The 12,368-nt window shown below is 44.0% G+C and overlaps 1 non-coding gene across 1 annotated transcript; it reads right to left on the bottom strand.

Moving 5' to 3' along the window:
• Window positions 1–6,432: 6,432 nt before the first annotated feature.
• On the bottom strand, window positions 6,433–6,522 carry Trnay-gua (transfer RNA tyrosine (anticodon GUA)). Its single transcript is given in 2 exon segments — window positions 6,433–6,468; window positions 6,486–6,522. It is a non-coding gene; the product is annotated as a tRNA-Tyr (tRNA).
• Between the last annotated feature and the right edge of the window lie 5,846 nt (window positions 6,523–12,368).

Raw genomic sequence — 12,368 nt, 5'->3', positions numbered from 1 at the left:
AAAGATGGATCTCGCCATGGACGTCGGGAGTGAAGTTGCGCATCATGCAGCCTATTGCGCGCAGTTTGAGTTGTAATACGACGTCCTGTGGCTGCACGAAAAGCATTATGTGGTGGCGTTGCTGTCAAGGTTCCTCCGAGCTATTATCCGTAGGCAGCGGTCATCCACTGCACTAGTAGCCCCTGGGCGGTGTGAGCGAGGCATGTCATCGACAGTTCCTGTCTCTCCGTATTTCCTCCATGTCCGAACAACATCGTTGTGGTTCACTCCGAGACGCCTGGACACTTCCCTTGCTGAATGCGCTTCCTGTTACAAAGTAACAATGCGGACGCGATCGAACCGCGGTATTGACCTTCTAGGCATGGTTGAACTACAGGCGACAAGAACCGTGTGCCTCCTTCCTGGTGGAATGACTGGAACTGTTCGGCTGTCGGACCCTCTCCGTCTAATAGGCGCTGCTCATGCATGACTGTTTACGTCTTTGGGCGGGTTTAGTGACATCTCTGAACGGTCAAAGGGACTGTGTCTGTGATGCAATATCCACAGTCAATATCTACCTTCAGGAGTTCTGGGAACCGGGGTGACGCAAAACTTTTTTTGATGTGTTTAATTTGAGGTGTTTGCGTTTGCTGGTACCCTTAGTCCCTTAGCGTCACGATGAAGCTTCTGGGCAGACTGCATGCCTAAAATTCTCTCCTTGATGAGCTCGCGCTGTCTACTTCATGTTACATGTTTGGCGGCGGCAACGTAAGCGTCTTAGTGGCGACTCGTCGACTGCGAGGAAAGTACTCTCGTCAACACGACCTCTCCAGCAAGAGTACCTTGGAAACTAGCTGAGAGCCTGGGATAGCCACAGTTCTAAATTGGTTACGTATGGATCTTAGTACCACACTTACCGTACTGATCCTTCATGACATTCAAGGGTTGTAGAGTGAAAATTTCATTCTAGAAAAACCTTGAGGTTTGTCGACGACATTGTAATTGTGTCAGAGATAGCACATGGCAATAAGTCCGGTTGGCACGGCATAGTTTATCACTTTGTAGTACGTCGCTTGCCCCTTGATTGGAATCGCGGAGTCTGTGACGTTTTACCAAACCCGCCTCTAGCTGAGACACGGGAACTACGGTTCCATCTTGTTTTCGACGTTCCCTGTACAGCGTACATGCAGTACTGCCGACGATTTTGTTCATTAGATTTATCAGACAGCTTCTTTTGATGAGATGTTATTTCAGGTATTTCGTCTTGGGTTGTGAGTGATGTCTACTGATGCTTCTTCTGACGTCGCGTGATCGCAGTCGCCTTGATACTGTTATGATTCATTCTGCCGACGCCAGTGAGCATGTGTGCTCGCAAAGCTCATCTTCGCCGCTCGCAGACTACACCCAGCCCTTCTTCTATTCCTTCCAGCGAGAAAAGATGCCCTCTATTTTGGAGATCTCGTGTCTCCGTGTGAGCCGGTCCACTCTGCCATCCACTGCCCGTTTCATTAGGCACGTTGATGAGTTGCGTCAGGAACCGTACACCCTCTGTTCTGTCTTCATAGCACAAATTTATATTTTTGTTAAAATCCATGGATGATGAGATTCAGTAACCCTATTGTCAGAACACAAAAAAGTATATTCTGGCAGAAATAGGCACACAATATCTCGTCAGCTGTGTGCTTCCTTGGACAAACCTAAATGCCAAAGTAGTTTGCCAGTTACTTTCCTACAGGAAATTTTTCCTGGAAGAAACAGGTTTACATCTACCATTTTTTAGTTATTTATCTGTTCGATCCAAGTTTCGATGTCATTTGAGAACGCGGCTGCGTCCCCTAAATTAGTAGTGAACAGAGAAATAATAAAAAGAGCGCAGATATAGAACTGTTATTTCCGGGGAAAAATACTCTATCAGCAGCAGACCCACAAATCACAATTCTCTTTCTAAAATGCTTTCAATATAATTTGGAAGTAGACCTCCTGAACGAAAAGTAATCAGGAAAACTTTAGGTTCAAATTATATTGAAGAAAAAATATAGTTTACAAAGAGCAAATAATAAAGAAATTCAAAAGTATGCCGCCGTTAATTCGGATGCGAAAAAAAGTGGGCTAAAAGTACTATGGGCATCTTGAAAGAATTAACCATCGGGGCACAGGTTATGGAATTATACGAAAGTCGTAGTAAAGCTAAGCTTTAAAAAATAAAGTGTAAGAGAACAGTAAAAGAAGACCTAATGGAAACAGGACTAACACAATTAGATATGTTAGACGGAAAAAAAGACATAAAATTCACAACTCGGTCGTTGGACAAGCACAAAAATTGAAGAGTACAGCAAAAAACTTGGAATGACAAGCGGAAAAGATCCCACTGTGAGAGAATGAAAGTACTATGGCCACAAAGAAAAAGTAAAACAAAGAACAAAGTTCTGAAAATGTCCCTTTCCTACATCTCGTGTACCAGAAGGGTTCAAATAATAATGATAATAATTATAACAATAGTAATGCCACCACACAGTAATGAAAAACAGGGAAAGTCCGGCGAGCTACTTTGTATCTCGGAGAAAATCTCTTTGTTTTTTATGATCCGGCGACTGAGTTAATGAAACGCGTCGTATATGCGCTTTAATTAGTATAAAAAGTTGCGCGATCAAGATATAATTACCCAAACATCACGGTCGCGAACTCCAAGAGGTGCTTAATAGCATATCGCCGCAGATCGAGTATACCGGTGGTACTTGCGTGAAGAAACCGTCTTATCCTGTGCACTGTGTGTCGCCTGTATTGTGCAGAGATTTTCGTCAAGTCTAGTTGTATCCTGTGCTGCACGACGTGTGTTCTTCTGTTATGTATTTTTTTTCCCTTTTCTTTTCGTTTCAGGGGTATGACAAGGCTGCAACCTGTCTCCACTGTTGTTCATATTATTTATGGATCATATGTTGAAAACAATAGACTGGCTGGGTGAGATTAAGATATGTGAACACAAAATAAGCAGTCTTGCATATGCGGATGACTTAGTTGTGATGGCAGATTCGATTGAAAGTTTGCAAAGTAATATTTCAGAGCTAGATCAGAAATGTAAGGACTATGGTATGAAGATTAGCATCTCCAAAACGAAAGTAATGTCAGTGGGAAAGAAATATAAACGGATTGAGTGCCAAATAGGAGGAACAAAGTTAGAACAGGTGGACGGTTTCAAGTACTTAGGATGCATATTCTCACAGGATGGCAACATAGTGAAAGAACTGGAAGCGAGGTGTAGCAAAGCTAATGCAGTGAGCGCTCAGCTACGATCTACTCTCTTCTGCAAGAAGGAAGTCAGTACCAAGACTAAGCTATCTGTGCACCGTTCAATCTTTCGACCAACTTTGTTGTATGGGAGCGAAAGCTGGGTGGATTCAGGTTACCTTATCAACAAGGTTGAGGTTACGGATATGAAAGTAGCTAGGATGATTGCAGGTACTAGTAGATGGGAACAATGGCAGGAGGGCGTCCACAATGAGGAAATCAAAGAAAAACTGGGAATGAAGTCTATAGATGTAGCAGTCAGGGCGAACAGGCTTAGATGGTGGGGTCATGTTACACGCATGGGAGAAGCAAGGTTACCCAAGAGACTCATGGGTTCAGCAGTAAAGGGTAGGAGGAGTCGGGGCAGACAAAGGAGAAGGTACCTGGATTCGGTTAAGAATGATTTTGAAGTAATAGGTTTAACATCAGAAGAGGCACCAATGTTAGCACTGAATAGGGGATCATGGAGGAATTTTATAAGGGGGCTATGCTTCAGATTGAACGCTGCAAGGCATAATCAGTCTTAAACGATGATGATGATGATGATTTCTTTTTTTTGTAGTCAGGAAGAGAAATTTTTGCGCGCGACTTATTTTCACTCTGATCACTTCTTCATGACTGTGGATACAGTCTACAGACCTGCTCCAGCCCGGAGCTTTTTAACGCCCACGCCATAAGCGTGCGCTCTGCTCGTAGCTGACGCGCTGTGTGGCTTTATACCTCGCCAACTCCCTTTGCTTTTTAAGTTCAGAAGCTTCGGCATTAAACGTCTGAATTGTGAGAAGACGCTTCCGTTAGCCGCAACAGGAGCAGTGAGTGCGTCCTTCAGACTGTAAAAGAGCAGAAGTCGGTACGACGTGCCTCCTTTATACTGCCACGGCACGCTGCCTCTCTAGGCTCCGCGTACACGATCCATCACCGTGGAAGTCAATGATCTGTTCTACACTCCAAACAGTCTGCAACGTTTTATTGATCACGAAATACTGTGACCGACGTATGACTGGTGTTTAGCTTCCAGGATACTCTGGATTTGGACGATTTCATTAGCGGCCAAGTTTCATGATAGATCTGGCTAGCTATGGTTCCGATAAAAATACTGAGACCCACCAACAGTATGTGGTCATATATGCTATGTAATCGAGTTCTTCTGGCGTTATAGTAAGTGATATCTGTGGTGGTCGAGTACGAGACCTATCATACGACGGTGAGCTTCAATTTCTTAATTAGCTCGTGTAGCTAGGCATATTTGTTTGGAACTGTTATTTTATCTTCGTTCTCCACGATGCAGTTCAAGTCGTTTGTAATGAAAGTATTTATGTTCCGTTTGTCCAAAAAGCCATCGATTTCTTGGTTAAAGTCTCTAAGTCTTGCATCTATATTTTCAGAGTCGGTCAGTACATGTATAAATAGCTTGTTAGGTAATTGCTGAGATGCTTCGACGGCTGTGTAACTTTTGCACATTCATGGCTCTTGTCTCCCTCATTATCATTGTTACGGCGCCACGTTTTGAATCGTGATCATCTTAATAAAGAGCTCCCTCTAATTTGGTCTCTGTTGAGTGCCGTCCGACTTCTTTTGGGCCCCGCTGCGCTACGCATGGGATTATCCTCTCTCCCTGTTATTGTTATTATTATTATTATTATTTTTCTTATTATTACTATTATAATTTTCTTTTGTTGAAGGTACTTAAATTCTGTCAAAGTTATTGCTATAAAACATTGTCCGTGGTTTGTAATGAAACATATTTCTAATTTTGATTTGCTTTGTAGATCTAAAATCTGTTCTTTGTAAAAGATATGAAGAGGTAATGTTTTAGTGGTGGCATTTTATGTCCAATTTTTGCTTATACGAGGAAGTGCCACCTTCTTCCACATTTCTGAGATAGTAATTCGTTTAACACTAATGTTGCGCTTATCTGCTGTCATTTGGATTTGCAGCACTACCCATCTATTAATTAAAATATGAGACAAGATAGCATCAATACTGTCTGTCTGCATACTCCTGACTAAACGAACCTAGTCGTGTTGCCAACAGGAACGATAGTTTTGGGTTTTACTTGATCTACTTTCAACAATTATATTGTGCTACTCTTTCACATAATTAGCTAAAATAATACCCCAACTACAGTCAATATGGCAAAAAACCGGAAAAATTTATGATACTGCAGACTAATAAAACCTAGAAGTCTTTAATATAGCTAAATCTAGACTCCACTATTAATAAACGAAAATAACCGCAAAAAACGTGAAAACTCTATTGCAAATTGGAAAATTAATAAGACTGGTGTACCTTGTGTATATATATTGGAGAGGACAGTCTTGTCATTTTTTATATGATGCTATAAACGTCTTTTTGTTATAAGAAATCAACAAGGTACACCAATTTTCTTAATTTTCCCATTGTGTTGCATAAAGTTTTTACGTTTATTGCTGTTATTTTCGTTTATTGATAGTGGAGTGTTGATTTAGTTATATTAAAGACTTCTAGTTTTTAGTAGTCTGCAGTATCATAAATTTTTCTGGTTTTTTGTGCTAGTGACTGTAGTTGGGGTATTAATTTAGCCGCCCGCATCTCGTGGTCGTGCGGTAGCGTTCTCGCTTCCCACGCCCGGGTTCCCGGGTTCGATTCCCTGCGGGGTCAGGGATTTTCTCTGCCTCGTGATGGCTGGGTGTTGTGTGCTGTCCTTAGGTTAGTTAGGTTTAAGTAGTTCTAAGTTCTAGGGGACTGATGACCATAGATGTTAAGTCCCATAGTGCTCAGAGCCATTTGAGCCATTTTTTATTATTTGAGCCAATTATGGGAAAGAGTATCACAATAGCGATAAGACAAAAAATTGAAACAATTTAAAACAAGTTTAAAAAAGGAATATGAAAGGACATGTATATGAATAGTTAAGGAGAAAACGTTTCATTATGTAAGACAATAAAACATCCATGTGAAACATAAGCTGAAAACATACTACATTTTGGCACACGAAACATATGTAATGGATATCAATGTGTCAATGACATATATAATGTGACATATTAATAAGAGAGAGAGAGAGAGAGAGAGAGAGAGAGAGAGAGAGAGAGAGAGAGAGAGAGAGAAGCAGTAACAGTAACATTTTCACTCGGAGGATCGTTGCGAGCTTAGTTGTCTGAACGGATATTGAAATTTACAAAATTTTCCTTCGGGCCGGATTTGAACCAGCGACCTATGGATATCTGTGTACGAGCCCACTACAGTCCACCGCTCTACCAACTGAGCTACCGAAGGAATGCGCCGGCTGTGCTGCCACGTGGCCCACTTACGTGAAAGTGACAACGCGGTCCGTGGCTGACTGCCAATGACGCTCTCCCGTTATCTGCAGCTCTCGCGGAGAGGAGCACTAGAGGTAATGAGGTCACTTCACGATCTGAAAGTGAATAGCTGTGATACTACTCTGCGCCCCGGCCTCTTTCTTTGTAGGACACACATGTTCTCGTCAAATTACCGGCTGACAGTGTCAACACTCAGTCTTACACAGGGTTAGATGAGTGATAAGAATCTAGAAAATGAGAGAAATAGACTGTACAATCGCGATGTGCATTTTTTATGATGGTCCGAAGTTCGTAGGGTTCCTACGAAAGGTAAATGTAAACACTTCCGCAAGCGAGACAGCAACGCGTGGGTATTTTGAATATAAATTAAAACACTGTAAGTTGAAATGATTCAGAAACTGTGTAGAAACCCACAAAATAGTAGTTGTTTCGTGAGCGTGAAAATTGCAGCTGTTCTTCCCAGTATTCCACAAATAGCCACTTTTTTCAGGAAGAGACATATAAAAAGTATTACTCAATCATCACGTCGCGATAATTTAAGAAAACACTCGGATAATCAGAGCTACACAATTTTATTTAACATCAAATATGCAACAGGCCCACGTTTCACTTAAACGAACTATTCATCTGTGCTGTTAGTGTGTGATACAACCATCAGATCCCCTGACAGTGTAAGGCTATATTGGACTTGTAAAAATAAGCTGGAAATGCTTATACAGAGAAAGGTATGGCATCGTCAATATCCTGCACCCTATGCCAGGGGAGCACACCCTCGTATAAGTGGCCCACGATACTGCACGTGCCTAGGATATAGACGTCACTTCCGGCACACATCCGTCGCCACCGCTGTGTGTTCCTGCCGTTGCTCCGCATTTCAGGGCGCAAACTGCTGCCACTGTCAGGGTAACACAAGTAATTCCAACGTCTATATTTAAGCAACCATTCCATAGTATAGTGTCCTGCTAGCGCGGCGAAGAGTACTGCTGCGATGTGCTGCTTACATCTTCTGCCATGCGCCTAAACGGCCTGGGATATCTTACCACGACGCAATGGTCACGCCTGAAACTCGAGAACTAAAAACAGTCCCCTCCGCCGGTCATACAGGTATGTACACCGTGTGGAACAACGGTCTTCTGCATATACGCGGCTCCAACCTGCCCCCACGCACTCACTCACCCACCCACACACCCACTCACACAAGTGCCGCTGCAAGCCGCCTGCAGCGTTCAGGGACGTATCAAGCTGTGCGTGTCTTTAAATGAACTGTGAGGTGGCGACCTATATTATAAACCTTCGTTTATTTATGGAACTAATTCGTGCATATCGTGAATATGCGTTATAGTGGTGTCACCAACTACTAGTGTGGGTGAACAGTTCGTTTAAGTGAAACGCAGACCGGGCACCTATCTGTTGTTAAATAAAAATTGTTTAACGCTGAATAGCCGTGTAATATTAAGGTATCGTGATGTGATTATTGCTTGACCCATACTTATTACGTGTCTTTTTCTGAAAAAAGTGGCCATTTGACGAGTACTGAGAACAAAATCGGTAAAACCGTACATAGCAGTGGTGTGTTTACAGAAGGTATTTGTTGTTAAATAACTCACTGTGGAAATTTTTATACATTCCCCATTCCAAAATTTACGTGTGTGTTCTTGAAAAATCGTCAAAATTACCCCAAAACCATAAATAGCGTCATGTGCTGCAGAAAATAGTAGTGGGTGCGATACTCAGCCGGAAATTTGCGAAAACTAAGATAGACCCACAGGGTGCAATACTGTGCTGCAAATTTCTGAACACCACCAGAATTTACTGCTGCTGCTACAGGTACAGACTACGAATGCCACTCTCCCCGCATGATGCTGAAGACATTAAGGGGGTGGTGGTGGGGGCTGGACAGATAGGAGCGCACTGCACTAGTGGCGGAGGAGAGACACAATTTCCTAGTCATAAATTATCACTTTTATCATGACAGTTATCACTTTAGACTAAAATATTTGATCATTAGCTAACACCTCAGTAAGCATGAGCGCAAGTACACTATTCGGTCGCCATGTTGCCGATTAATAATGACAATTATAATGACACTCATAGACCAGTTATCGTAATTATAAATCCCGTGGCCAGGGTACGATACTTTTCACCTTTCTCCGAGATACATGTCGTCCCGGATATCACCGCAAAGTCACTTGGGTTACTGGTTCCTCTCATCTGGGTCTTGTTTCTTGTACTAGCTAGGCAGTACAAGCTGTAGGATGATGCTGAAATGCCCTCTGCAATCATTGTGCATTTAATGATTTTTTGTGAAGGTCAGTGTGAAGCTGTCAGTGGTCTATCCATGTAGAAAATGAAGCCCATTACTCATATTTAATAGCTTTTTTGTCTTGCCCATTTGTGGACTAAATGTTTGTCCGCCTTCGTGTCTATCTATGACGGACGTGGTGGTCATCGAACAATATTATATGTTTGATTAATGTGAACCTTCAGCTGCTGATAGGTAATACTAGACACATTCTGAATAATGTTCGTCTGTGAACAGAATTCAATACATGTTAGTGAATTTCATCTACATCTACATACGTACACCGCAATCCACCATAAGATGCGTGGCGGACGGTACCTCGTACCACAACTAGCATCTTCTCTCCCTGTTCCACTCCCAAACAGAACGAGGGAAAAATGACTGCCTATATGCCTCTGTACGAGCTCTAATCTCTCTTACCTTATCTTTGTCGTCTTTCCGCGAAATGTAAGTTTGCAGCAGTAAATTTGTACTGCAGTCAGCCTCAAATGCTGGTTCTCTAAATTTCCTCAATAGCAATTCACGAAAAGAACGCCTCCTTTCCACCAGAGACTCCCACTCGAGTTCCTGAAGCATCACGTGATAATCAAACCTACCAGTAACAAATTTAGCAGCCCGCCTCTGAATTGCTTCTATGTCCTCCCTCAATCCGACCTGATAGGGATCCCAAACGCTCGAGCAGTACTCAAGAATAGGTTGTATTAGTGTTTTATAAGCGGTCTTCTTTACAGATGAACCACATCTTCCCAAAATTCTACCAATGAACCGGAGACGACTATCCGCCTTCCCCACAACTGCCACTACATACTTGTCCCACTTCATATCGCTCTGCAGTGTTACGCCCACATATTTAATCGACGTGACTGTGTCAAGCGCTACACTACTAATGGAGTATTCAAACATTACGGGATTCTTTTTCCTATTCATCTGCATTAATTTACATTTGTCTACATTTAGAGTTAGCTGCCATTCTTTACACCAATCACAAATCCTGTCCAAGTCATCTTGTATCCTCCTACAGTTACTCAACGATGACACCTTCCCGTACACCACAGCATCATCAGCAAACAGCCGCACATTGCTATCCACCCTATTCAAAAGATCATTTATGTAGATAGAAAACAAGAGCGGACCTACCACACTTCCCTGGGGCACTCCAGGTGACACCCTCACCTCTGGTGAACACTGACCATCGAGGACAACGTACTGGGGTCTATTACTTAAGAAGTCTTCGAGCCACTCACATATTTGGGAACCAATCCCATATGCTCGTACCTTAGTTAGGAGTCTGCAGTGGGGTACCGAGTCAAATGCTTTCCAGAAGTCAAGGAATATGGCATCCGTCTGATCCCCTTCATCCATGGTTCGCAAGATATCATGTGAAAAAAGGGCGAGTTGCGTTTCGAAGGAGCGATGCTTTCTAAAGCCGTGGTGGTGCATGGACAGCAACTTCTCTGTCTCAAGGAAATTCATTATATTCGAACTGAGAATATGTTCGAGAATACTGCAACAAATCGATGTTAAGGATATTGGTCTGTAATTTTGAGGATCCGTCCTTCTACCCTTCTTATATTCAGGCGTCACCTGCGCTTTTTTCCAGTCGCTCGGGACTTTACGTTGGGCAAGAGATTCGCGATAAATGCAAGCTAAGTAAGGAGCCAGTGCAGTAGAATACTCTCTGTAAAACCGAATTGGAATCCCATCAGGACGTGGCGAGTTTTTTGCTGCCTTCCGTTTTCCAGTGTTCTGTTTGGATGCTTTAATCACGTGATATAGCCTGCGTTTTAGTCATATGCAGCTACGTGTTCTGTATGTAGTTTAAAGCACTGTCTACTTGCGATCGTTAACGGTGAACCTGTCGGTCATCAGAGGACTTCCATCTCATATGTGATGAAAGCTGACACATTCCTCTAAACGCACTTTGATTTACGCGATCCCCACCCTGTCGCATACTTGGTGTAAAATCGAGACTTCAGTGTCATAATTAAGTTAGCTGTGGGTATTTGTGAGGGTCTGTAATCATTGTGTACACACTTACCCGACAGATGGGCTGTTTACAGAGTTGGTGACAGGATGACTTGTGATTTTCACATGTTGGACGCTGCTGTTATGCGTATCTGTTTGCTTGTAGGATGTACCGACTGCTACTAACATCATTTTTATATAGACCTGAAGGAGTAATAGTATAATTTCTGACTCGTGATCGGATGTGATCAGTGGGCACTAGATGTTTCCGCAGGGCTATACTGGGCTCGTATCATACAAAGGAAAAGTCTTACGATTGGAGGAGAGAGAGCTCAGTGTAGGGGACCTGGGCAGAAGGATGTACACTCCTGGAAATTGAAATAAGAACACCGTGAATTCATTGTCCCAGGAAGGGGAAACTTTATTGACACATTCCTGGGGTCAGATACATCACATGATCACACTGACAGAACCACAGGCACATAGATACAGGCAACAGAGCATGCACAATGTCGCCACTAGTGAAGTGTATATCCACCTTTCGCAGCAATGCAGGCTGCTATTCTCCGATGGAGACGATCGTAGAGATGCTGGATGTAGTCCTGTGGAACGGCTTGCCATGCCATTTCCACCTGGCGCCTCAGTTGGACCAGCGTTCGTGCTGGACGTGCAGACCGCGTGAGACGACGCTTCATCCAGTCCCAAACATGCTCAATGGGGGACAGATCCGGAGATCTTGCTGGCCAGGGTAGTTGACTTACACCTTCTAGAGCACGTTGGGTGGCACGGGATACATGCGGACGTGCATTGTCCTGTTGGAACAACAAGTTCCCTTGCCGGTCTAGGAATGGTAGAACGATGGGGTTCGATGACGGTTTGGATGTACCGTGCACTATCCAGTGTCCCCTCGACGATCACCAGTGGTGTACGGCCAGTGTAGGAGATCGCTCCCCACACCATGATGCCGGGTGTTGGCCCTGTGTGCCTCGGTCGTATGCAGTCCTGATTGTGGCGCTCACCTGCACGGCGCCAAACACGCATACGATCATCACTGGCACCAAGGCAGAAGCGACTGTCATCGCTGAAGACGACACGTCTCCATTCGTCCCTCCATTCACGCCTGTCGCGACACCACTGGAGGCGGGCTGCACGATGTTGGGACGTGAGCGGAAGACGGCCTAACGGTGTGCGGGACCGTAGCCCAGCTTCATGGAGACGGTTGCGAATGGTCCTCGCCGATACCCCAGGAGCAACAGTGTCCCTAATTTGCTGGGAAGTGGCGGTGCGGTCCCCTACGGCACTGCGTAGGATCCTACGGTCTTGGCGTGCATCCGTGCGTCGCTGCGGTCCGGTCCCAGGTCGACGGGCACGTGCACCTTCCGCCGACCACTGGCGACAACATCGATGTACTGTGGAGACCTCACGCCCCACGTCTGACACACCGGTGTCAATGTGTTCTTTTTTCCATTTCCAGGAGTGTATGTCTGACAGGACGGAAAAGTAGGCGATCTAAGATTATCGCCCGTTTTTAAGGG

This window comes from Schistocerca cancellata, chromosome 2 (assembly GCF_023864275.1).
Source record: "Schistocerca cancellata isolate TAMUIC-IGC-003103 chromosome 2, iqSchCanc2.1, whole genome shotgun sequence".
Taxonomy (NCBI): Eukaryota; Metazoa; Arthropoda; class Insecta; order Orthoptera; family Acrididae; genus Schistocerca; species Schistocerca cancellata.
The sequence above is the reverse complement of the archived record's forward strand: the minus strand, read 5'-3'. Positions and strand labels throughout refer to the sequence as shown.